Source organism: Heptranchias perlo, chromosome 9 (assembly GCF_035084215.1).
Source record: "Heptranchias perlo isolate sHepPer1 chromosome 9, sHepPer1.hap1, whole genome shotgun sequence".
Lineage (NCBI taxonomy): Eukaryota > Metazoa > Chordata > Chondrichthyes > Hexanchiformes > Hexanchidae > Heptranchias > Heptranchias perlo.
This window is the reverse complement of record NC_090333.1, coordinates 15,377,236-15,404,097: the sequence shown is the minus strand read 5'-3', so window position 1 is coordinate 15,404,097 and position 26,862 is coordinate 15,377,236. Positions and strand designations below refer to the sequence as shown.

Genomic DNA, 26,862 nt, shown 5'->3' with positions numbered 1-26,862 from the left:
GGTGGAAAGGGAAGGGTGGAAATTGGAAGCAAAGTTGATGACATTTTCCAGTTTGGGGCGAGTGCAGGAAGAGTCATCAACAAAGTCATCAATTTACCGGAAAAAAAGGTGAGGGAGGGAACCTGAGTAGGACTATAACAAAGAATATTCCACATATCCCACGAAAAGGCAGGCATAGCTAGGTCACTTATGGCTTCCCACAGCGACATCTTTTATTTGGAGGAAGTGAGTGGAGTCAAAGGAGAAGTTGTTCAAAGTAAGAAGTTGTTCAGCCAGGCAGAGGAGAGTAGTGGTGGATGGGGATTGGTTGGGCCTACATTTAAAGGAAGAAGCGGAGGGCACAAAGTGGGACCTCCAGTCCCTCTATATCTCCATCCCCCATCAGGGCGGCCTGCGGGCCCTCCGCCCCTTGCTTGAAAGGTGGCCCAACCAGTGCCAAGCTTCCGGTTGCTTGTCATTTTGATTCTCCTTCTCACTCCTACTCTGACCTCTCTGTCCTCGGCTTCCTACACTGTTCCAATGAAGCTCAACGCAAGCTGGAGGAAAAGCACTTCATCTTTCAAATAGGCACTTTACAGCCTTCAACATTGATTTCAATAACTTCAGATCATAATCACTGCTCCAATTTTTTCCCCCCCAGATAGCAGGTGCTGGTAATGGTTCGGCTGTTATCATTTACACCTCCTCTGAACCCATCTTTTATTTCTTTACTTGTTCCATTACCACCCCCTTTTGCCTTGCACCATCATCCCTTTTGTCATTTAAATAGCACCTGCCTTTCACCCTATCACTTTGTTCTATCCTCTCACTCCCACCCCCTTTATTCTGGCTCTGTACATGCTTATAAACTATTAAATCTTTAAGTTCTTCCAGTTCTGATGAAAGTTCATCGACCTGAGATGTTAACTCTCTCTCCACAGATGCTACCTGACCTGAGTGTTTCCAGTATTTTCTGGATTAAAAGCAAGTTAGATAAATATAAAATACCTCCTGTGTATGTTTGTATGTTACAGTTGTTCTAAAGAAATGTAGTTTATAAACTTCTTTAGGGCGGGATTCACCCTAGTGTCTTTACCATTCCAATTTTCCTTCCTTACCCCGTCTCTCTTGTGTCAGATTGGTTCAGGTGCAGCAGTCTCACCTGAGCTCGAAGGTTGTGGCATCAAGCCCTACTCCACAACTTCAGCACACAGTCTAGGTTGAGACTTTTGCGCAAAAACTGAAGGAGTGCTACATTGTCAGAAATGGTGTCTTTCAGGCAAGACTTTAAACTGAGCACCAACTGCCTTTTCAGGTGGATGTAAAAGATTTCATGGCACAATTGAAAGATGAGCTGGGAGCTTTCCCAGTGTCCTGGCCAACATCCCTCCCTCAACTTAACACCACCAAAATTATAGATTAACTTGTCGTTTATCTCATATTGTGGGACCTTGCTGTTTGCAAACTGACTGCTAAGTTAGCCTACATAATAGTGGCAACACTGGAAAAATAATTCATTGGATATGAAGCACTTTGGGACATCCTGTGGATGTGATAAAGCAAATAGAAATAATAGGGTTTTTTTTCCTCTTGAAGGCTTTGATTCCACTAAGTTGCCTTAGTGTCTATACACATGAGCCTGAACAATAAACCAGAGTGGCCATCACAGCCCAGCTTAATCCTATTCCCAATCCAATAAGTAAACCTGTGCACTTCTGGTAGGAGTACTGGATACCAGTCAGAAGCAAAAACTTTGGACTAAGGAAAGGTTAATTTGACCAGAGACACAAAAACTAATTATAGCACCACAGTGCCAACCCCAAATATTTTTCAAATGGAACACAATGCTTATTAGCTTTAATAAACTGTTCAATAAAGAAATTCAATAACTTTACAATGTCATTTGGGGGAGACTTTAAAGTTTCAGAGCAGGTATAGATCTTCAAGTCATTGTTTGGGGCAGGGGGGGGGGCTTGACTTTCTTGAAGTTAAAATGAACAGTTGAGCTTCACTGTTAAAAATTGAAAGCAAATATTTAAAAAATCAAATACAAGGTAAGAGATTCCTGCAGCCCTGTCTATACTCTTGATGCAAAATAAATTGCACAAGAAATTCTAAAGTGAGGCCTTAATCTTCCCTCAACGTGACCTTCAGACTTCAGATTTACACACAGAAAATTAACCAGGAAATTCTGCCATTAGGTTATTGCTTTCTGTGAGAATTGCACTGTTCGCTGCTGCAGATGTAACAGGGTACATCTACAATTATAAACACTGCATAAATGCATGCCTCAGTACATTTAATTTAGACCTTCATTGTTCTCATCAATTAAAGTACCAGAGTGTACTGTAATAAAAGGTGGTGACTTTATGTAGACAAGATTCAAAATGAAGAACCCTGGATCAAACCTGCAATTTGATCAATTAAAAACAGGTCTTAATACATTATGGGACTCATCTGTGCAACAGCATTTTATACACGGATCCAATAATTGTAACAAATTAACAGTTTCACTGCTGCTATAATGTAAAGAAATGACAACCATTTTAATATGTTCCACTTGATCAATTCATGTGCAAGAGTAATTCAACTTTGTATTTTAACCCTTCGAGGGCCATTTTAGCACTTCCCCATCAAAGAAGAAACAAGATTAGATTTATTCAAAGCATTAAGCAAGTAAATTAACATCCTTTGGTTTGTTTGTTCTAATGCTACACAAGTTCATGGGAAACTAGTGTACATATACTTGCATACAAGAATGAAGAAAGGATTCCTGTCCATCCAGTGCATGGATGGATGGATATCGAGTGAGAGATGGGACTAGGCTCAACTATGAAGCCTGCCATAGTTAAATAGCCCACAGATGTTCACTGTCTAGGTTCACACACTAACAATGACCTGTTAGGCATGGTTCCACAAGGGCTGCAGTAGTCCCTGCAGAAGTCATTACCTACAGGAAAGGAGGGGTTTCAGGGAACCACCAATGTAAACACATTGAGCTGACCTGCATCAGTAAAGACTTTAACAGCTAGAGAGATGCATAGAAACAAGCTACGGTGGTAATCTTCAAAACAGGTGACAGTTGGCAGAAGGAAAATATTACAGAACTTGAATGCACTATAAAATCGCCACAAAACAAAAACCTCTCTCCTGGGCACAATACAAGTACTGTACCTCAGAGTGAGTCAGCTCCAAAAAGATAGGCAGAATTGCTAAGAGACATTGCTTGCAAGCAACTAGTAGGAAGCAGTTTACTAAGATGAAGAAGGAAATAATACAGCACAGTAACACAAATATTTTTAAAGTTTAACTGGTGCAAAGCCTATTCATTCATTCATTCAGGTATATTTTAGTCCCATTGCCTTGTCTAGTATTGGAACATTTTTTAAAAAAAATTTGCAAAGCACCTTCTATTTTCTCCCAACAGGTATTTGTTGTGTTGGAGCACTTTAATGCTCCACTTTCACTACATTTATTAGGTTACAGGCTTCAAGTTTTTCTCAAAATAGTTTTGATTCACACGATACACTGTTTAACTATCATTTCCTTTCCTTCTGCTGTGCTTTTGCACAGTGCTGCATACTACCACTGGATCAACACTACCCACGCACCACATGGGGTTTGAATTGAGCCATTAGTGCCGTTTAATTCCACACCTACAAGTCTAATGTTGAACCACTCTCGTCATGTTTTAAAAGTAATTTATATTTTAAGGGTTTCAAAACTTCACTGAATGATGACAGGATTCGCATTAAAATTCAGTGTATAAGTCACACCTTTATACATGGCACTTTTTTAATGTGCAATCAACTTTCCATAAAATCCTTGTAGGTCATACTGCATTAATAACTAAAGGATGCTTTGTAAGCCAGGATGACCTACAGGGATTTTAGAAGACAAAGTGTATATGAAGCTGCAGCTTACACGTTCTACAATAGGTAACCAGAACATTGATTAATCCACGCTGCATCAGTTCAACTATTGCCAACCAATTGCATTACGAGAATGCATTGGAAGTGATTAAACATTTTTGTTTATTGTCTACAATAAAGAGAGATTAAGCTTTTTACTTTCCCAGAACGCAAAAACTTTGGGTAATAAAAATGTTGCATTTATTTCAGTAAAGCTATACTCCTCTGCACTCTAATTTTCTATAACTATACTTAGAGATTTACTTCACACCCTGTTTAGATCAGCAATCAGATTGGGACCTGAACCAAATTAAATTCTACTCACCCAATGGCTTCAAGCAACCCATCGCAGGGGAAAGTTCCATGCCAGGATCAATTTAAAGACAGTCCAATATTAACAGTCACAAAGCTCTCATTGGATATACTCGATTCTACCAGTTTCAGGAACCTACCTCTTTCCTCTGAGGAAGACTGCAACTGAAAGTTAAGCAATGGCTGCACAAATTAGAATCAGAGCTGACTTACTTTTCAGAAAAGCCACAAAATGTCAATCACGATCGCGTTTATTTATGCAGGATGGATGATTATAGCCTCTTCATGGAGAGAGACTGGCAGCTCGAGATGATATTGATGTGTTCACCTCGTTACAGACTTAAGCATCATCAGAACAAGGATGGACTACCTATTGGCACTCCATTCTTCCTCCCCAAAGTTATTAATTCAAGAGGAAACAAGTATTTATGTAGAATTTCACGTAGGTAGAATTTTATTAAATTGAGGAAAGCATAGCTTTAGAAGAAATAAAGTGCTAGGTAAGAAACTTATTTTAATGATACAAGTGCTCAACAAAACAGGAACGTGCATCCTTAGCAAAAGGCTGTGATTAAAGGACTGAGCGGAGAGGATTAAAAAAAATGCATACGAAAATTAACAGGTCACAAAGTTTGACAACAAGGTTAATATTGATAAGATTATATAGTTATAGCAAGCAGAACGGTTTGGGATAAAAGGCACTGACTAGGTAATTAATAAATACTAAGAGTGCAACATGGAAAAGCTGACAAACTTCACCATATCCCATTAAGCAGCTGCCATCCCAGCACTGAGATCTGCTGGATTCAAGGACAGAGTTAGTATGGCGGTTGCTGTAGGATCAGCTGTTGGTAGACGATGCGTGAAAGTTCTAGGTTGGTAGACGGTGCGTGAAAGTTCTAGGTTTCAATCAGTGGATCCGGAAGGGGACTCTACAAGAGCAGATACATCAGCAGAAGAAAATCGACTTGGGGGCGGGTGTTAAAGAAAATACACAAGAGTTGTCAGACAGAACAAAAGCACAGCTTAAAACAAACAAGAAAGCTTTCTGGTAAAGATTTATTTGGCGGAAACAAACAGGAAGGGAGCCTGATGGTTTTCATCACTTATGGGATCAGCGGGCAGCTCACAGTAGTTAGAATAACTATACCACACAGGATTTTACACTAATTTCTCAAAAGTATATGCTAGCCACTGGTTCCCACAGACAAGACTAACCCAAATTGTGAGTAGGAAACAATTTTCTACTAATAGTCATACTAATTATCCACAGTTATAAGTAAGTCACAGACATTGCCTCTACTTCAACTATGAAGCATAAATAAGAGGTACAGACTCAGAGTGGAACCTGTGCACAGACCTGAAAATAGACACAGCTGGGTTCAAGCAGACCCACCATCAATTTAGATGGGAACACATCCAAAAGACATCAGCATGCAAAATGGTGGCTAAGGCTATGATAATATCTCGATGGCTGTAGCAACGCAAAGTTTCTTGCTAGACAGCCAAGTAGTCTAAAATGTCACCGAAGTAGACTTTCACCTGACAACTCTGCCTTGAAAAATTCTCAATCTACACGTGGTTCAGAAAGTTTGGATTAAGTCAACCTTTAGACAAGAAATCTTACACTACAGAAAGTGCCATTCGGCCCACTGCCAGTTCTCTAAAAGTGGTATCCTCTTAGCCCCATACCTTTTTAAATGGTTTTTTTCAATTATTTATCCAATTTGTTTTAAAAGAAATTATGGATTATGCTTTCATCACTATTTCTGGTTGGCCACTGTATGACATCTGGTTGCCAATTCACCAACCAGTGGAAATAGTCTCCCCCCCCCGCAATTTATCTTAACAAAATCCTTGATAACTCTGAACACCTCTGTTAGAAATTCTCTTAACTTTCTTTGTTGTAATGAAAAGAGCTATAGTTTATTTTTCTCTACCCACTCCTTATAACTAAAGCCTCTCATTCCTGGTCTGATTTTAACAATCCTTTTCTGCAGACTCTCCATGGCCTTGACATCCTTCCTAACAGTATGGTGCCCAAAACTGGACAAAATATTCTAACTGCAGTCTAACCAATGATTTCTATACATTTAGCATTTGCTTTTTTTTGTTCTTGGGATGTGGGGGACACGGGCAAGGCCGGCAATTATTGCCCATCCCTAGTTGCCCTGAGAAGATGGTGATAGACATTCTCCTTGAGCCACTGTGGTCCTTCGTGATGGTAGGGAATTTGAAGTTTCTGAATCAGCGATGATGAGGAAAGGGCGCTATATGTCCAAGTCAGGATGGTGTGAGACTTTCAGGGGAATGTGGAGTTGATGTTGTTCCCACCATATTGCTGCTCATTCATCGTGGTGGTAGAGGTTGCAGGGGAGGGAGGTGCTGTCAAAGTAACCATGAATTGCTGCAATGCATCCTGTATATCATATATATCTGCAACCACAGTGCACCAGTGGTGGAGGGGTAGATATTGATTCCAGTGGCTGCGGCACCAATCAAGTGAACTGCACTGTCCTGGCTGGTGTCTAGCTTGAGTGTTATTGCGGCTGAACCCATCCAGGTGAGTGGCCAGTATTCCATCACACTCCTGACCAGTGCCTTGTACATAATGGAGAGGCTTTGATGAGTCAGGTAAGCCACATGTCAGAATACCCAATCTCTGTCCTGCTCGAGCTACGGTGGCCCAGTTAAGCTTCTGGTCAATGGAGACACCCCCCAGGATAATGATGGCGGGGGAGTCGGCAATGGTCGGTAGGAGATGGCTATGCTTTCTCTTGGCACAAATGTTATCTGCTTTTTCTCAGCCCAAGTCTAGATGCTATCCAGGTCCTGTTGTAGGCTGGCATGAGCTGCCTTATTATCAGAGGAGTTGTGAATGGAACTGAACACTGTGGAATCATCAGCAAACAGTCCCACTCCTAACCTTATGATGGAGGGAAGGTCATTGATGAAGCAGCTGAGCATAGATCGGCTGAAAACACTTCCCTGAGGAACTCCTACACTGATGTGCTGGGGTTTTGGTGACTGGCCTCCAACAATCACAACTACCTTCCTTTGCATCAGATATGACTCCAGCCATTTGAAGGGTTTTCTCTCTGACCCACAATATGACTTCTTGGTGACACACTCAGTCGATTGCTGCCTTGATGCCGAGGACAGCTAACCTTACCTCTCCTATGGCATTCAGCTCTTGTGTCCATGTCTGGATCAAGGTTCTGATGAGGTCTGGAGTCGAATGATTCTGGTGGAACCTGAACTGAGCATCAGTGAACAGGTTATTGGTGTTGCTTGATGGCACTATTGATGACTCCTTCCAACGCTACTGATGATTGGGAGGAGGCCAATAGGGTGGTAACTGGCCGGGTTAGATTTGTCCTGTTTTTTATTGATGGGACATACCTTTTTTTTTTAAAGTTCGTTCATGGGATGTGGGCGTCGCCAGCATTTATTGCCCATCCCTAATTGCCCTTGAGAAGGTGGTGGTGAGCCACCTTCTTGAACCGCTGCAATCCGTGTGGTGAAGGTTCTGGGCAATCTTCCACATTGTCGGGTACATGCCTGCCACATAGCTGTACTCAAACATCTTGGCTAGGAGAGCTGCTAACTCTGAATAGGTCTTCAGCATTTACCACTGGGATATTGATTGGGCCCATAGCCTTTGCTGTGTCCAATGCATTCAGTCGCTTCTTAATGGGCCTATACGCTCTGCAGTTTAGAAGAAAGCGAGGTGATCTCGTTGAAACATATAAGATTCTGAGGGCGCTTGATAGAGTAAATGCTGAGAGGTTGTTTCCCCTGGCTGGAGAGTCTAGAACTTGGGGCCATAGTCTCAGGATAAGGGGTCGAGACTGAGATGAGGAGAAATTTCTTCACTCAGAGGGTTGTGAATCTTTGGAATTCTCTACCGCAGAGGGCTGTGGATGCTGAGTCATTGAGTATATTCAAGGCTGAGATAGATAAATTTTTGGACTCTAAGGGAATCAAGGGATATGGGGGTTGAGCGGGAAAGTGAAGTTGAGGTCGAAGATCAGCCTTGATCTTATTGAATGGCGGAGCAGGCCAGAGGGGCAGTATGGCCTACTCCTGCTCCTATTTCTAGTGGATGTCGATATTTGGATTTTCAAAAGGCATTTGATAAGGTGTCATATAAAAGGTTGTTACACAAGGTAAGGGCTCATGGGATTGGGGATAACATATTAGCATGGATAGAGGATTGGCTAACGGACAGAAAACAGTAGGGATAAACGGGTCATTTTCAGGCTGGCAGACTGTAACTAGTGGGGTACCGCAAGGATCGGTGCTTGGGCCTCAGCTATTTACAATCTACATCGATGAATAGATGAAGGAACTGAGTGTAATGTATCCAAGTTTGCTGATGATACAAAGCTAGGTGGGAAAGTAAGCTGTGAGGAAAATGCAAAGAGAATGCAAAGAGTCTGCAAAGGGATATAGACCAGTTAAGTAAGTGGGCAAGAAGGTGGCAGATGGAGTATAATGTGGGGAAGTGTGAGGTTATTCACTTTGGTAGGAAGAATAGAAAACAGAATATTTTTTAAACGGTGAGAAACTTTTAAATGTTGGTGTTCAGAGAGACTTGGGTGTCCTCATACAAGAATCACAAAAACTTAGCATGCAGGTACAGCAAGCAATTTGGAAAGCAAATGGAATGTTAGACTTCACTGCAAGTGGGTTGGAGTACAAAAGTAAGGCAGTCTTACTACAATTGTACAGGGCTTTGGTGACACCTCACCTGGAGTACTGTGTACAGTTTTGGTCTCCTTATCTGAGGTAGGATATACTTGCCTTAGAGGCAGTGCAGCGAAGATACCACAGAGGTTTGTCCTACAAGGCGAGGTTAAGTAGAATGGGCCTATTCTCTCTGGAGATTTGAAGAATGAGAGGTGATTGAATTGAAACATATAAGATTCTGAGAGGGCTTGATAGGGTAGATGCTGAGAGATTGTTTCCCCTGGCTGGAGAGTCTAGAACTTATCTACCCTGCTCGTTACATCCTTGAAAAACTCTAATAGGTTTGTCAAACACGATTTCCCTTTCATAAAACCATGTCGACTCTGCCAAATCATATTTAATGGATTCCAGCATTTTCCTGATGACTGATGTCAGGCTAACTGACCTGTAGTTCCCCGTTTTCTCTCTCCCTCCTTTCTTAAATAGCGGGGTCACATTTGCTACCTTCCAATCTGCTGGGACAGTTCTGGAATCTAGGGAATTTTGGAGGATCATAACGAATGCATCCACTACCTCTGCAGCCACTTCTTTTTAAATCCTAGGATGTAGGCCATCAGGTCCAGGGGATTTATCAGCTTTTAGTCCCATTAGTTTCTCAAGTACTTTTTCCTCTACTGATATTAATTACTTTAAGTTCCTCACTGTCATTAAACCCCTGGTTCCCCACTACTTCTGGTATGTTTTTTGTGTCTTCTACTGTGAAGACAGATACAAAATATTTGTTTAACGCATCTGCCAATTCCTGATTCCCCATTATAATTTCTCCTGCCTCAGCCTCTAAGGGATCAACGTTTACTTTTGATACTCTCTTCCTTTTTACATACTTGTGAAAGCTCTTACAATCCATTTTTATATTTCTTGATAGTTTACTTTCATATTCTATTTTCTCTCTTTTTATCAATTTTTTGGTCATCCTTTGCTGGTTTCTAAAACTCTCCCAATCCTCAGGCTTACTACTCTTCTTGGCAACATTATAGGCCTCTTTTTTTAAAATCCAATATTATCCTTAACTTCTTTAGTTAGCCACTGGTGGATCACTTTGGAGTTTTTATTTCTCAATGGAATGTATATTTGTTGAGAATATTGAAATATTTCCTTAAATGTTTGCCATTGCTTTTCAACCATCATACCCTTTGATTTAATTTCCCAATCTACCCTAGCCAACTCGCCCCTCATACCTATGTAATTGGTTTTATTTAAGTTTAAGACTCTAGTTTCTGACTTAAGTACCTCACTCTCAAACTCAATGTGAAATTCTATCATATTATGATCACTCTTCCCCAGAGGTTCTTTTACTGTGAGGTTACTAATTAACCCTGTCTCATTACATAATACAAGATCTAAAATAGCCTGTTCCCTGGTTGGCTCCATGACGTATTGGTCTAGGAAACCGTCTCGAATGCATTCTATGAACTCGTCCTCCAAACTACCTTTGCCAATTTGATTTGTCCAGTCTATATGAATATAAGAAATAGGAGCAGGAGTAGGCCAATCGGCCCCTCGAGCCTGCTCCGCCATTCAATAAGATCATGGCTGATCTGATCCGAACCTCAAATCTAAATTCATGTCCAATTTCCTGCCCGCTCCCCGTAACCCCTAATTCCCTTTACTTCTAGGAAACTGTCCATTTCTGTTTTAAATTTATTCAATGATGTAGCTTCCACAGCTTCCTGGGGCAGCAAATTCCACAGACTTACTACCCTCTGAGTGAAGAAGTTTCTCCTCATCTCAGTTTTGAAAGAGCAGCCCCTTATTCTAAGATTATGCCCCCTAGTTCTAGTTTCACCCATCCTTGGGAACATCCTTACCGCATCCACCCGATCAAGCCCCTTCACAATCTTATATGTTTCAATAAGATCGCCTCTCATTCTTCTGAACTCCAATGAGTAGAGTCCCAATCTACTCAACCTCTCCTCATATGTCCACCCCCTCATCCCCGGGATTAACCGAGTGAACCTTCTTTGCACTGCCTCGAGAGCAAGTATGTCTTTTCTTAAGTATGGAGACCTCCATGATTACTGCATTACCTTTGTTACAAGCTCCTATTTTTTCATGATTAATACTCTGTCCAACGGTGTTGCTAATATTAGGGGGCCCATAAACTACTCCCACAAGTGTTTTGTGCCGCTTGTTATTTCTTATTTCCACCCATACCGATTCTACTTCCTGATCTTCAGAGCCAAGAACCTTTCTCACCACTGTCCTTATATCATCCTTTATTATCATGGCTACCCCCCTCCCTTTCCATACTGCCTGTCATGACCGGTCAGTATCACAGGTAACCCCATAGCCACCATTTCAGTCCCTCTCAAGCAAAAACATCCATATCATGCTAAATCTCTATTGGCAGTCAACAATGCCTTGTATTAAATAAAGATTTACACCTCTTAAACTTTCTGGTAACAACGAGATTGCAGTTTTGTACACAAGTCAAGAACACCAAGTGAGAAATCATTACTGCTGGAAAGTACTTTAAAATTGCTAAGATGATCCTAAAAAGATTAAACAAAATAGTACAATGAAGAAGAATCTGATATAGATCACACCATAGTAACATATGAATTTACATACAAGTACTGATACTTACAAGTTATGTATAAAAAGTGAAAAGTTGGAACTATTCAGTTTTTAAAAAACAAATATTTTAATTGAGAATGCTTAGAAAGGGTAATATTGATTTCATTTTTTTTTTGGGGTGGGGGGGGGGGGGGAAAGAGAAGGAGCAACACTGTTGACCAAAAGGTTCCAATAAAACAAAGCAAAAAAGGGGAGCCTGTGGTGAATCATTTTGGTGGAAACCATATCAGGAATGACTGAATGGTTCAGAGCATTGCAGTCTTCATTTAACAACCAGTAATCAAGTGGCCAATTGAAAAATCTCTCTCAATTTCTTTTCTTTTCCTCCCGTCTTCACAACTCAAACTTGAGGTGCAGGAACTTGTTCCCAGGTCTCGGTCAATAGAGCTCGGTGGTCCCGAAGTATGACCTGGGGGCTCACTCTAATTCTTCCCTCTTCTCCGTGATGAAACATCTGGCTTCTACTCAGCACTATATCTCCCCTCTCCAGTTGTTAGTTTCTGACCTTTGTGCTGGCATGCATTCAGCATCCTATCATTCTTTGGAATAATAAGTGGGAGTGTCAACATTGTACCAAAATATCACTGACATTCAAAGTCTCTGAATTGTGTCATTTGACTTAGTTAGGAGCAGGCTCGCCTGAGTCAGAGGTTATGGGTTCAAAACCCATTAGTTCTTAAGCACATGACCTAAGCTAATCACTTCAGTGCAGTACTAAGGGAGTACTACATTGTTGAAGGTGCTATCTTTTGATTGAGACATTAAACAGAGTGTCCTCCATCTGTTTAGATGGACGCAAGAGATCCCAAGGCACTAATCAAAGTGCAGGGAGCTCCCCCTACATCTTGGACAACATTCTTCCCTCTGCAATCACCAAAAACAGATTAACTGGTATTCATTTATTTGCTGTTTCTGGGATCTTGCACAAACTGGCTGATGTTTTTGCCTATATAACAATAGTGACTGCACTAAAAGCAACTCATTGGTTGTGAAGTATTTTGGGACATCCCAGGAGTGGACTATATAAATGCAAGTTCTTTCTTCTATTTAAAGTTGGCAAAGAAATGGTCATTAAGAAATTTGAGTAATGGAATAATATGACAGGCCCTAATGGAATGCATCTGAGTGGTTAAAAAAAACAAAGAGGGATTATTGCTGTCATAAGAACACTTTCAATAAACAAGGCATTAATACCAGTCAGCTGCAAAATGGCTATTGTTATTCTAATTTTCAAGAAAGGACAAAGGCTGCAGGTTTTGAAACTGTTCAAGTATCTTCTATGGTAAATCTGAAGATCTAATTCTAGCCAGTATGCAAGCCTCCCAAGACTGCTAGTGAATATGGTCACGTGACCATATTCAATCAGGATTCTGATGGAATGCTTCAGAGAACGTGATGGAGTGTGCATATCAATAAAGTGGGGTCAATATTGGAACTGAACAATGTGCCTGCTTTGGCATGGTAGTGCACTGGTACTCCCGGTAAATTCTACCACAGAATAGAGAGAAACTATTTTCTCTGGTGGGGAGTCCAAGAACAAGGGGGCATAACCTTAAAATTAGAGCTAGGCTGTTCAGGGACGATGTCAGGAAGCACTTTTTCACACAAACAGTAGTGGAAATCTGGAACTCTCTCCCCCAAGGAGCTGTTGAGGCTGGGCGTCAATTGAAAATTTCAAAACTGAGATTGTTAGATTTTTGATAGGCAAGGGTATAAAGGGATACGAAACCAAGGCAGGTAGATGGAGTTAAGATACAGATCAGCCATGATCTAATTGAAGGGCGGAACAAGCTAGAGGGGCTGAATGGCCTACTCCTGTTCATACGTTCCACAGAATGGCAGGACAGAGCTATGTGTGCGCTGATCTCAGTGGAAGGTACTGTGGAAGTCTGGGAGAGAAAGTCATGGGCCACATTACCCTAATATATCCTCATGGCTGACTGGAGCAGTATTGGCAGAGTGTAGGTTGCTTGCCCATTCCTTGGCCAAGAAATAGTACTTGGAGAAAGGAGAAAAATACAAAATGTGTTTTTATTCATTAGAAAATAAGACTTGTGGAACCAACAGCATTTGTAGAACTAACAGCACTGTGGGAGAACCTTCACCACATGGATTGCAGCAGTTCAAGGAGGCTCACCACCACCTTCTCAAGGGCAATTAGGGATGGGCAATAAATGCTGGCCTTGCCAGCGACGCCCACATTCCATGAACGAATAAAAAAAAGTGAAGTGACAAACTGTACAGATAATTGACTTGAGAATAAACGGTAGGCATGAATAGGAATAGTTCAAACTGGGAGTGGCAAAAGTGACTAATTAATTGGCAGATCCTGCTCAATATTGTCACTGTGTTTATTTAGCATATTGGTCCAATAAATTATAAGAGAGAAAAAAAAATCACATTTAAACAAATATGCTTTAATGTAACACCAATATACTTCTTGTAACTTGGTTTATCTCCAATTACTCCCACCACTGCCAGTGACAGATCTGCAACTACCAGTAGCTTTCCCTACAGTCTTGCAGTTCAAAACACTTTTTAAACACAACCCAAGTTTGAAAGAAATAAACCTATAATGAGTCTGTTGGGCTCAAATGGATTTCATACAAAACTTTCACATTCCCATCATTACTTTTTACTGACGTCCTAGTCACAACATCGTATCGCTGCTGTTCACAGTATTGACAAAATGAAAAACTAAGCAGAGTGACTACAGATCATAGTACTGGCAAACAAGATGTGCTGAGGAGCAAAATGTTCAAATGGATTGAGAAACTAATCACCCAGACAGATGATCGGCAAAGGTCATTCAATTGTGATGCATATGCTACCTTTCATTTAGGTGTTAAATATAATACAATATATTGAAGGAAGAAAATGACAACATATACAACTGAGCCAAAGAAACATTTGTATGTTACAGCAGACTAGCCATTGAACAGAACTCCATGATGTAAGAATGGTTGTGAAAGTAAGTAGAATACAAGGGCAATACCCAGATGCATAGAGTACAAGTCGTAGGAGTGGAGACCAATTCTATATGGGCATTAGTGAGTTTGTACCAGTTATCTTACCTACAAAATGACATGGGGGCATTGGAAAGGGTACAAAGCAGGAAAATTAAGACTGGTGTCTAGGATAGGGGGAAGAGGCTCAAATTCTCCTCCCTCACACAAAAACATTTTGTTGGATAACATGAAGGATGTGAATTACAATTTCAGTGACCCCCCGCTCCCCCATTTTTAATGCGTATGGCTCCTGTACAATAAAGGAGTGGTGAAATGTAACTTTAATACATGGAGCACTGCTGCAAGATTTGGTTCCGCACAGAAATTTAGATGTGTTGACTTACTTGGTTAACTGCTATGCAGAAAGATCAAGTGTAGCTCGTTGTCACCAGATGAGGCCGTCAGAGCGCCTGTTCCATTCTGAAATAGATGGACATCTGGAGAGTTGTGCTTTTACTTAAAATGTAGTGCCAGAGTGCAGGATACCTAAAAATACAGAAAGCTCTATTTTAAATAGTTCTATTTAAAAATCCTCCCCAGGTTGACACTTCTATGTTCACATACGTTTCTGTCACTAGAATAACATTTGGTGACAAAGGCTGTTACAGATTTCACAAAAGCAATTAAACTGTTACTTACAATTTTCAGTAGTTTACTCACAAACAAAATGCTAAGTGCTACAAATGTGTTACTGTTAGCACTACACTGTCAAGCACTGGGTGTGAGTCACCTGCCATTTAGAACACTGCAAGATCCACAATATAGGATTTCTGCCTTTATGAAATGTCTGCTTGCTCCTGCAGCGAGTCAGATAAAGCTAATGGCAGGTGGGGCCATCAAGCTTCCTGTGCACTTGGAGTCAGAAGGTTGTGGGTTCAAGTCCCACTCCAGAGACTTGAGCATATAATCTAGGCTAACACTTGCAATGCATGCTGAGGGAGTGCTGCACTGTCAGAAGTGCCATCTTTCAGGTAAGAACTAAAACTGAGGCCCCGTCTGCCCTCTAAGTAAAACATCCTATGGCACTATTCAAAGAAGAGCAGGGGAGTTCTGCCCAGTGTTCCCTCAACCAACATCAATCAAATAGATGTATAGAATAAATTTCTGCACAAATATTCTACGATTCCCAAAGCAAAACTTCAGACATCAAGAGGACGAGAAACAGAATACAATAGCAAACAGTTAATCATAAGGATAATAAAATGTATGTTCACTCCAATGCCACAAGTATGGGAACAGTTTCTTTCTTGGTGTACACAGAAAAATACTACCTCATTGGCCATTTACGCAAGGGAGGCCTGTAGAAAGTTAACTAATAAGGAAAAACAATTTCTATCGGGGCGAGGGAGGAAGAAAAAAAATAAAACAAGCTCCTCTTTTGGATGACACCAGGATATTTTGGTTAAACAAAAGTGCCACTCTTAATGAAGCAGCCATGGCTCAGTGGTAGCACACTTGCCTGAGGAAGATGATCATGGGTTCTAGTCCCACTCCAGAGTCTTGAGCACATACTCCAGGCTGACACTCCGGTGCAGTACTATCAGAGGTGCCGTCCTTCGGACGAAACATTAAACCGAAGCCTCGTCTGCCCTCACAGGTGGAAATCCTAAGGCACTATTTTGAAGAAGAGCTGGATGGCTCCCCTTGGTGTCCTGGCCAATATTTATCCCTCAACGAACATCACTAAAACAGATTAGCTGGCCACGATCACATTGCCGTTTGTGGGACCTTACTGTGTGCAAATTGGCTGCCGCGTTTCCTACATTACAACAGTGACTACACTTCAAAAGTACTTAATTGGCTGTAAAGCGCTTTGGGATATCAATTTGGTGCTATATAAATGCAAGTTCTTTCTTTCTAACGTGGACAGCTCTGTTGTCTTGTGGATAAGTCTACTTGGTAGCGTTATGGGGAGGATAAAGAACAAACCATTCATCCATTATCTGTATATAACAATGACAATGAGCATTCTCACCAGGATTTCACTAAAGCAGTGGCGAGAATGTGAAAAGTCATACTTGAACAGTGAAAAATGCCCAACTGTACAATTATACATTCTGTCCACTGCTCTGCATCAAGACAGAGCACCTTAAGCAATATAACATCAAGGTGAAGGACCGGTACATCCAGGTCTATCAGTAGTGGTTGGAGCAATTTGAGGTGATGAATTACAAGTAACATATTGCACATCTGTAAGGTGTACTACCTGAAGCAAGACTTTTCCTGTCACTAACATGCCAAATAAACCCACTGAGAACACTGATATTTTATTTACAAACAGCAGATGCTGAAAATACACAGGTCAGTCATATATGAAAAGAGGAAAGAAAAAAGATTATTCATATTGCAGGCAAGTAACCCTTTATCAGAACTCGGGGCGGGGGGTTCAGGAGAAGAGAGATTACATGCCTGAAACTCAATCTGTCTTTTTTCTTTACAAATGCTGTCTGACCTTGTGATGTAATTTCCAGCATTTCCTCTTTTATCTCAGATATCCAGCAGTTGCAGTTTTATTTAAATATTACTGTGACCTATGTGTAGTATGTAGTTCACTTTCCCAACTTTCCACAGAACACGGACTCTTTAAAAAGTTTTGCCATTTTAAAGCATGTTTACTGGTCACAATTTTCTCTCACTTGGAGCCTTTAGATGCTGCACTTCTCATCTTCTCACAGGCAGCAGCATGGTGCTATTTTAATTCACATTCAAATGTCAATTATGAATGCCGCATTTCAGTTTGGTTTCAATGCCAGTTAAATGTACAGTTTACAGTCAGACTCTAGCAGGAGAACTGCTAGACAGGATACGTACTTTCTCTCCCTCCTCTTCTCCCGAGGCAGTGGCTTATGCTGCAGTATACCTCCCATGAGCACCTGCAGCCCTCCAGGATGTCATGCAAGCAGAAATTCATTTGAGCTTGGACAGTGGGCACCAGCAAGTTAATTTAATAGTCATGGCATCAGGGCTGAGTATTATTCTGCCTTCACAAGCTTGCACTTTTTTTTTCCCCCAGTAGTGACAAGACGTGGCTATTTTTCCCCCTATCCATGGGAGAACACTAAAGTCAGCTGTAATCTCCTACTCCACTAGACCCTACTGGCTAAGACCAACTAACTCGACAGAGACCATGGAGCAAATTGGAACCTTCCTGGTCTATTCAACAGCTCACAACCACACTAGAAACTTCATTTATCCACTGATTCATAGCTGGGTGCTTTCATTTGTCCTGAATTTCAAAGCAAAGCACTGCCTGAAAGGATGGTAGAAGCAGATTCAATAGTAACTTTCAAAAGAGAATTGGATCTCTACTTAAAAAGGAAAAATTTGCAGGGCTATGGGGAAGGTGCAGGGGAGTGGGATTATTTGGATAGCTCTTTCAGAGAGCTGACACAGGCACGATGGGCCGAATGGCCTCCTGCTGTATGATTCTAAAGTCAAAGGCAAATAACAGACCTATGCTCCGGTTATGCCGCTCTTGTCCAGCACTATTCGGTGCTTCCCTCAGGTTCAATTGCTTTTTTCACAAATATATAGATAATGTGGCATTGGGAGCTTTTTTCCTTGAATAGTGCACTTATTTATTCATTACACAAGTCCATTAGCCAAGGTACACAGCTGCCAAATACTTGCTTTTGTTAGAGCCAGTGCCTGTTCTATCACTGGTGCCAGATTTGGTTGCAGGAAGACTGTGTTTTGTAACTAAACAGCAGATTAGTTCAGAAGCGTGTGCACGCACCCATTTCTGAGATCAAAGAGATCTTTTATCACGTAACAGTCGGAGACTTGTGTCTTTCAACACTGGTTCTGATGCTGGAGGCTCCAAGTTCAAACCCTACATCAAAGATTTTGCTTAAACTCCCATCCAATGAAATTTATGAAATTAAATGCCCTCAACATCCACCTCTTCTCCCTGATTTTTAGAATTGTAATTCTAACTATTATTTAAGATGCAATTTCTTTAAATACTAGCCAATATTTATCCCTCAACCAACATCACTAAAAAAACAGATTATCTGGTCATTATTTCATTGCTGTTTGTGGGACATTGCTGTGTGCAATTTGGCTGCTACATTTCCAACATTACAACAGCGACTACAATGCAAAAGTACTTCTTCAAGGTGGTAAATCTTCATCTTCTTCCAGTTCTGACGAAAGGTCATCGACCTGAAATGTTAACTCTACTTCTTTCTTCACAGATGCTGCCTGACCTGCTGAGTATTTCCAACATTTTCTGTTTTCAATTCAAAAATACTTCATTGGCTGTAAAATAGTTTAGGACATCCTGAGATCATGAAAGGCGCTATATAAATGTAAGTCTTTCTTTCTTAAATGTGTCACAATTCTAAAATATCAAAATTAGAAATAAAAGCTCCATGATACCTCAAAACACTGCTACTGTGCAAAACCATCCATTCATTTCACTAGCAATCCCCCTTTCAAGGATTTTTTTGGGGGGCCAGCCAGGTGCCTCACACACAGAAGTGTATCATTGTGCTTAAGAGCCTCCAAACCAAGATAGCAAAAATTCCGTACACAATTTTTGTTTACCCGAGATGGAGAGCATAAGAACAGGAGTAATCCAGTCAGTCCCTCAGGCCTGTGAATTTAGCCAGTTAGATCATGGCTGATCTGTACCTCAACTCCATTTACTCTCTCTGTGCAAGGGCACACCCCACTTAAAGGTACGAAGAACTCAGAAATAGGTTGGCAGCAGCCAAAGCTTAAAGATCCCAAGGTGTGCACAGGGCCACTTCTGGTGTTTAACCAGCTCAAACAGAAAAGCTTACCAGCACAAAGCAACAGTAACTTTCTTGTTCGTACAGAGAGGACCATCCTACCAGTTAAGATGTTGGATTGCAGTATTATCCTTCGAGAGATAAAGTTTGTTGGAGGCAAATAATAATCAGCAGACCAGCTCCAAAACCTCTGCTTCACAGAGCATTGTGCCCAGGTAGAATAGACTTGGGAAACCATATAGACACCATAATTGTCCCTGGCTACAAAAATGATGGAACAGATCTTTGACCAGATAGTTTGCTACACCCTTTTGCATTACATAAACACAGGAAAGAAGTTCTTCCTACTACATTTTTAAAAAAATGTAAATGCAAGAAAATTGGAATGAAAGCTACAAATTAGCCAACAGAAAACAAAAAATTAAGCATTTAAAAAGATTCCAACCCTCATCAAGCACAAAAAAAACAGGTAGCCTTTATTTCTAAGGGGATGGAGTATAAAAGCAGGGAAGGCATGCTACAACGGTACAGGGTGCTGGTAAGACCACACCTGGAGTACTGTGTACAGTTCTGGTGCCCTTATTTAAGGAAGGACATACTTGCATTGGAGGCAGTTCAGAGACGGTTCACTCGGGTGATTCCGGGTATGGAAGGGTTGTCTTATGAGGAAAGATTGAACAGGTTGGGTCTATACTCATTGGAGTTTAGAAGAATGAGAGGAGATCTTATTGAAACATACAAGATTCTGAGGGGACTCGATAGGGTAGATGCTGAGAGGTTGTTACCCCTCATGGGGGAATCTAAAACTAGGGGGCATAGTCTCAGAATAAGGGGTCTCCCGTTTAAGACGGAAATGAGGGTCATGAATCTTTGGAATTCTTTACCCCAAAAAGCTGTGGAGGCTGAGTCATTGAATACATTCAAGGCTGAGTTAGACCAATTTTTGATCAGTAAGGGAGTCAAAGGATATGGGGAAAAGGCAGGAAAGTAGAGTTGAAGTAAAAATCAGATCAGCCATGATCTCATTAAATGGCGGAGCAGGCTCGAGGGGCCGAATGGCCTACTCCTGCTCCTATCTCTTATGGTCTTATGGGTAAGTGTGTATTATGCATTTGTAGTTGAAGTGAACTTGACATGCATTTCTTTGGCAGCAACAATTCTGCAGAAAGTTCAAAAAAGCAAAACTACAGACATGTTGCCACTGTGCATCCTTACCCAGAAACCAACAAGTGGTGCAGAATACATTTCCCTCACCTACATCATACACACAAAGCTGTGCTTTCCTTTCTTTGTGCAGATTTTGTTGTATAGGAAATAGGGTTGAATTTCTTCTCAGTGGCCAATTAAGTGAGGACCCACTAAATTTGAGTGAAAGGTACACGGAATTGTGGAATACCATTCCCAAACATGCAATCAAATTTTGTAATTGCATACAATAAAAACAAAATTTCACTTAGTCAGTCATGGTACTACATGCTGAAACTTAGTTAATGCACTGTGAACTACAGAATCCATGTCCAGAAGCAGGGCTTTACTAAACTAATTCACCAACAATTAAGTTGCAAACAAGTTATGATCTGTCTCAAGTGTGCTCTTATTTATTACATCACCACTTGCTGTGTCATTTATATAACATGCTTGAAATATTTTTTTTTCACACACGACATCATGGGTATGAAAACAAAATTATATCCAGGGCGATAAAATATTATTTTAGAACTAGAAACTGAAAGGGGCAAGGTCATGTTATTTTAGGCTGTTTAGAATTTGCAGTATTCTTTTAACAACAGAAGTTATATAATAGAGCATCACATTATACTACAAATGGATTGAATATTGATCCTTGCTCATTTATAGAGGTCATCTCTGAAAAAAGCACTTTGACTCTCAGTATCTTCTGGCATTATGTACACAGTGATGACTGCCTTTCAAACTGCTCTTCCTTCATATTGTTTCTTATAAGTCATAAAATTCTTGCCAAATGAAATTTAATATCAACAAATGCAAACTATTGCATATTGGGAAAAAGAATGAACAACACTGGTATAGAATGAAGGGAACTGAATTTGCACAAGAACTGGAAGCGATAATAGACTCATCACAATGTCATGGCAATGTGAAGAATCAGTTTATAAAAATAACATATTTTCTTTCTCCTACACACTCAGCAGCCCTATGGTTCAAACACTGACTTTAGTAACTGCAGACCTGAGCAACATCCTTCATTTTCTTTACAGCAAGGGTTGCTGGCGATTTGGGGTAGATCAGTAAACAGAAGGCGGGGAGACATATTGGCTTTTGGGGGGGAAAGCAGAGGGAGAAAGACCCCTCATCAGAACACAGTGCTGGTGGGTGTTGGTGGGGGGGGGTGCGCAGGGATTACAACCTTGGCGTGACCCGTTCTTTCTCTTTTTGGAGCAGGCGGGCCTAATGAACTTTACTGGCAATTTCTGTTTTATTTTCAAGCCTGATCTGCAGGCTTCCTAAGTTTTCCACCTTTCCCATTTTTTTTTGCTTTTCCTTGCGAAGACTTTCCAAATGCCTCAGCTAGTCACACGTTCTTTGTTTCTTTAATGCTTCGTTACATTGCTCAACAGATGATATGTTACATCATCTCACAATCATTCAAGTGATACTTTCTCTCCGTTTCTCTCTGCTTGTTTGTTTTTCCCTTATCCCCTCAGATTCTATTAATAGGCTTGTTAATCCCTTACTCCTTATTTATCAGTATCGATGTAAGGCTCAGTCCAAAATGTTGACTTGTCTGTTTTCTCCAGAGGCTAACAGGTGTGTTTACAGTGATTTCTGTTTTTGTTTAAGAAAAGATTACAATACATAGCCAGAACAGTTGAAACCTACAGAAATTATTTTGACTTTATGACCCAATTTGGATGCCACTTTTCAAAAGGGGGCAGAGAAGAGTAACAAGAATAATCCCAAGTGTAAAAGGAATGATTTACAAGGAAAGATTAGACAAACTTAAGCTCTACAGTATAAAGGGTAGCGGTTAAAGGACGACCTCGCTGAGGCACATATAAAGTATTAAATGGCATAAATGAGATAAATCCAAGCCATGTCAGGTCTTAGGACAAGACAACAGCTCTTGGGGAAAAAAAATTACATAAAGAGTGATATTTAAAATCAGGCACGTTACAAGAAGACGATTAAGGGGAGATCTGATAGAGATGTTAAAAATTATGGGGGTGGGAAGGGAGGACTGATAATGTAAATAGTAACTATTGCCACTAGTCAGTGAGTTGGTAACTAGCAGGCATAAATTTATGATCACCAAAAGGACAAAGGGAATGGTTGGACTTCTATTTACAATGCAGAGGGCTGCTCGACAACGATCCTGTGAAGCGCCCGTGGATGTTTTACAACGTTAAAGTCGCTATATAAATGCAAGTTGTTGTTGTTCTTAGGATACCAGAAACCGTGATGGAAGCAGAATCTAACAGATTTATTAAAAGCTAAATGGATAAATATTTGAAAAAGAAAAGATAAAAGGTGGTGGATAGCTCTTTCAGAATGCCATCTGAATGGGTTCCTTCTGTGCTGTAAAATTCTATCATGGGTGTTCAAAAATACCATTGGACGAGTTGGAGCACTTGGGCCAAGCGGCTTTCTAATCCTCAACTTCTTCTTACGCTTTAAGATTATTGAAAAATTGATAATTCTGAGCACCATAACGATGTACGAGTCAGCTCACTGCCACACTAGCTACTATGTAACTGTATTAGAGTACAGCAACTATATCATTGAGCATGCAGCAGTATTTAAAGATGGTGAGTTCCCACAAAATAAAGCCCCGACATTGTCTCAGTCTTAGAAAAAAAATCCAAGGAAAATACATTTGTTGGGAAATGTGTTGTAATAAGTTCCAAACTATGATCCCCTTGAGAATAAAAAATTGCCACTACAAGTTTTGCAAGATTCTTCTAAATTGTTTCTTCTTTTTGCAGATAACATTCAGATTAATATATATTTTCTTAAAAGTTGCAAGAAGTTACTCCACACGGTAGATTTGCCAGAGTGACAAAAATGGATCGAATACATAATGTTCTGGGAATAGGTCATTCCGCCCTCAGAATGATGTTTTGTGAGCCATTCCCCCCCAATAGCTTCCGAAGCAAAATAAAAATCAGAAATGTCAGCGGATCAAAGACCAAACTCCTCACACAACTAAACTGCATTAAACCGGCTGCTACTTTTCCCATTCAGCAAAATATGACGCAATTCGCTCTTTAGGTCAGAATGTTTTTCACTCGATTCGGCAAAAATTATTGCTCTAAGTCCACTGGAGGGAGAGGAGAGGGGGGAGGAAATCATGCAGGCACGCTCAAAAAACCAGCAAGCACTACACTGGGTTTACACCGTTATGCCTAAACCGCCATAGCAGTGAGAGTGCAGACACTCAGTGAAACTCAGAAACATCACAACATTAAGAGGCTTCTTCTGTCCTTGAGCCAGCCTCATTTACACACTGAAGCAGCTATGGTGGCAGCGGCACCTTGGGATAAAGCGACAGCAAACAGCTCGCTTACTGCAACAATCTGGGCAACAATGGAGAGAAGCGATCTCTCTATCGTTTCTCTGCAGTCATTTTGTGTTAGTGAGGTCTATTTCCTCCCCCCCTCCCCTCTCTCTTCTCTTTACTTACCGGGTCTTGAGTGACCGGGCACTGCCCGCGACGAATCGCCGCCGCTTAGCCCCCTGCTCCTCTCCTCTGTGCGTGCGATCTTTAGAAAGAGCGAAGCACTTCCCTCCAGTTTGAGAGGAGGAGGGCGGCCGGGCACATTCTCCCCTTTGCGGCGGGGATCCTTTCGCTTTGCTGCTGCTGATGCTTTTATGACGACGTGGTGCCCTGTTTACTTCCTATTAACAAAAAAAAAATCGGGGCGCTCTGTAAACACCAATAAGGATTTTGGAAGGGGGGAAATTTATATAAAATAGACACAACCTTCCTCATTCTTACATGACACAAAGACTTAATGCAGCACCGGCTAGAGATGGGAGTACATCTTTACAACAGTCTCCTCACTTTAATTATTGCAATATATATATATATTAAAAAAAACATGGTGAAAACTGCAATCTGCTTTATTTCCGGGCCAAAAATCATGATGTTTATCACCTTTTCATGTCCCAAGTTCTACTTTAAAAAAAAATCAACCTAGGGCTGGCTGACAGGCGCGGCTCGACTAGTCAGAACCTGTTTCAGTCGGAGCCGACCGGCTTACTGCCACGTTTGGTGTAATCCCAGGGAGGGAGGCGGTGACAATCACCATCGTCTACCGCACAAGTCATGCGAACTCGTGCTGCCGGGGGGGTGGGAGACGGAAGTTGGACAGCAAGATGCAAAGCCATTTTCCCAGCAGATATATATATATAGAAAAAACACAATAACCGCCTTTATATATATATGTATATTTTAAAAAATAACCCCCCCACACCCTCCAAAGCTTTGCACATAAAATAAAACTTAAAGCACGGTTCTCCTATTGTGTTGGTCTCGCACAATCATAACAAGCCAGCTTGTCGCGGCTTCGGTACAGTAAGGCTCAAGTTGCTGAGGGCAGACGCGGCTGTCACTCTCGCTTGGCGTTGAGAGGGCGCTTGACATCATTGCCCCAGGGCCCAGCCACCCTTCCAGAGGAACCTTTTAGGGGTGAGCGGGTCCTGAGCGAGACGCAGCAAAAAAAAAACCTTTCACTTAAAAAGACAAAAAAAATACACACAGCGCCTCCTTGATGCAACTGTTGTATCTTTTGTTTTTGATGAAACTGTCTGCAGGACTACATTGTAACTAGGCAGAGGGGATACTGTTTAACAAAGTCAGTCAGAAACCGAGTTTAATTCCTGCAGAATCGTGTCAAAACCTTGGTTACTCTAGTCCAGCTGCACTGCCTAGTCACGATTGGTCTGATTACCTGTTTAAATAACACACATGTCTCTAGAAAAGTAGCAAAGCATCGTATATATTCCCAGTTTTTTTTAAAAAAAAGCAGAGAGGATACTGTACAATAAAGTGAATGCACAAGCAGTACTGCAAATACATGCCGGGCATTAATGGGTAAAGTAGCTGGGTTTTTGTCTGCTTAAAACTTGACGGTCTCTAAGTGGAAAGGAGCAAGCGGGAAGGCAGAAGTTGTAACATGTTTTGTTCCAGGCCTTTAAGACCCCGGCGAATGCAGGTGCTGCACCAACACATACACCAGAACTACGCGCCAGTAAAATGGGAGCATTGCAACAGTGTCACTATACCAGTTTAAAACTTAAAAACATTAATCCCGGTTACAAACAAGCTTATCATCTCATGTGTGTAAACAAATCTCGTCTGTCACCATCAAATATACTATATTGATCTTTTCAAAAGCCTTTGGCACAACTGAATGAATACAACTGTCACACTCCATACATAGTGTACAAACCTCTTACCAACCTGAGAGGCGTTCACAAGTACCGAGTTGCTCAGGGTTTCCGTGCGATTTGGGAGGGATTCCCCTGTCACAAGGGAAACACTTAACAAAAAACGCCAAATGCGATCCCCCGCGACTGATAAAAGGCACAATAACCACGGATTAACCCCAATGCGATTAGACGATTTGTATTTAATCCTCCGAGGGCCTCGAGGAAATTCAATCGGAACAGTCGTTCCAAAGGTTCATATTCTCACTAACCAGCTATTGTAAAACAGATCGGAACCAGGCTCAAATCCGGATTGGACATGGCGTGGAGTAGAAGTGAGGCGGAGACAGTGTTCTGTAAGTATTAGAAATACTCCAGTGACTTTCAGATCCAGATTTACTACAGAGAACTCCATTGGTTCTTTATTAGTTTGGATTTGCAGTCCGTTTTATGAATTGACATCTGTAGCTGGCACTGAGCCCCAATATCCTGTTAGCGGTTATTAACTCCTGCCTGTAACTTTTCCCGCTCTAGTTAGACGACATGACTAGCGATAACAAACGTGGTTTCCCGCTTCCCCATCGCTTCATCGAAAGTCTGATATCTAATTACACAGTCACTCTCACACTAATAAAGGGGAAAACATACAGCAACAGTACTGTTACAAAACAGAATGAAGTCACCATTCTTGGCCAAAAGAGATTTCAAGATAACATTTTGAAAGTGAGACTATTCAGTATGTTTATTTATTTATCACCCCTCGGTTCCTCCTCCCCCCGCCTCCTGTAAACACCTGATACCTGTGAAGGTAGGGTTCCATGGACCCTGCCTGTTATCTTGCCGAAATGTTCATTTTTTTTCTAGGCAGTGTGTTAGCAAGCTATTTGAGACGGGGTCGTCACGACCAAGACTGATGCTGTCGTCATCCAATCACCATGTGCGCGCTTTCCGGCATATCATTGATCAGGGGTGGGGTGGTGGGGTGGCAAATCGGGCTAATTTTCCCCGCCCTCCCTCAGGGCACTCCAGAGGCATCGAGGCTAATTGTACTATCAGGTAAGACTGAATAGACTGGGGTTCTTTTCTCTATAAAGGAGAAGGCTGAGGGGTGACTTAATAGAGGTCTTTAAAATGATGACAGGGTTTGATAGTCATGATGTGGAGATGCCGGTGATGGAC

The 26,862-nt window shown here is 41.2% G+C and overlaps 1 protein-coding gene across 5 annotated transcripts in view; it reads right to left on the bottom strand.

Annotated features, from left to right (window-relative positions):
- Positions 1-26,099, bottom strand: part of LOC137325143 (volume-regulated anion channel subunit LRRC8D-like) — an 81,424-nt gene extending 55,325 nt beyond the window's left edge. For 2 of the 5 annotated variants that reach the window (XM_067989905.1, XM_067989902.1), the window contains exons 1-3: positions 25,718-25,939; positions 23,936-24,150; positions 14,884-15,025 (exon numbers count right to left, since the gene is read on the bottom strand). The gene's annotated coding sequence lies outside the window, so the exon portion shown is untranslated. The other 3 variants (XR_010963826.1, XM_067989904.1, XM_067989903.1) reach the window with 3 other exon arrangements.
- Positions 26,100-26,862: the final 763 nt, after the last annotated feature.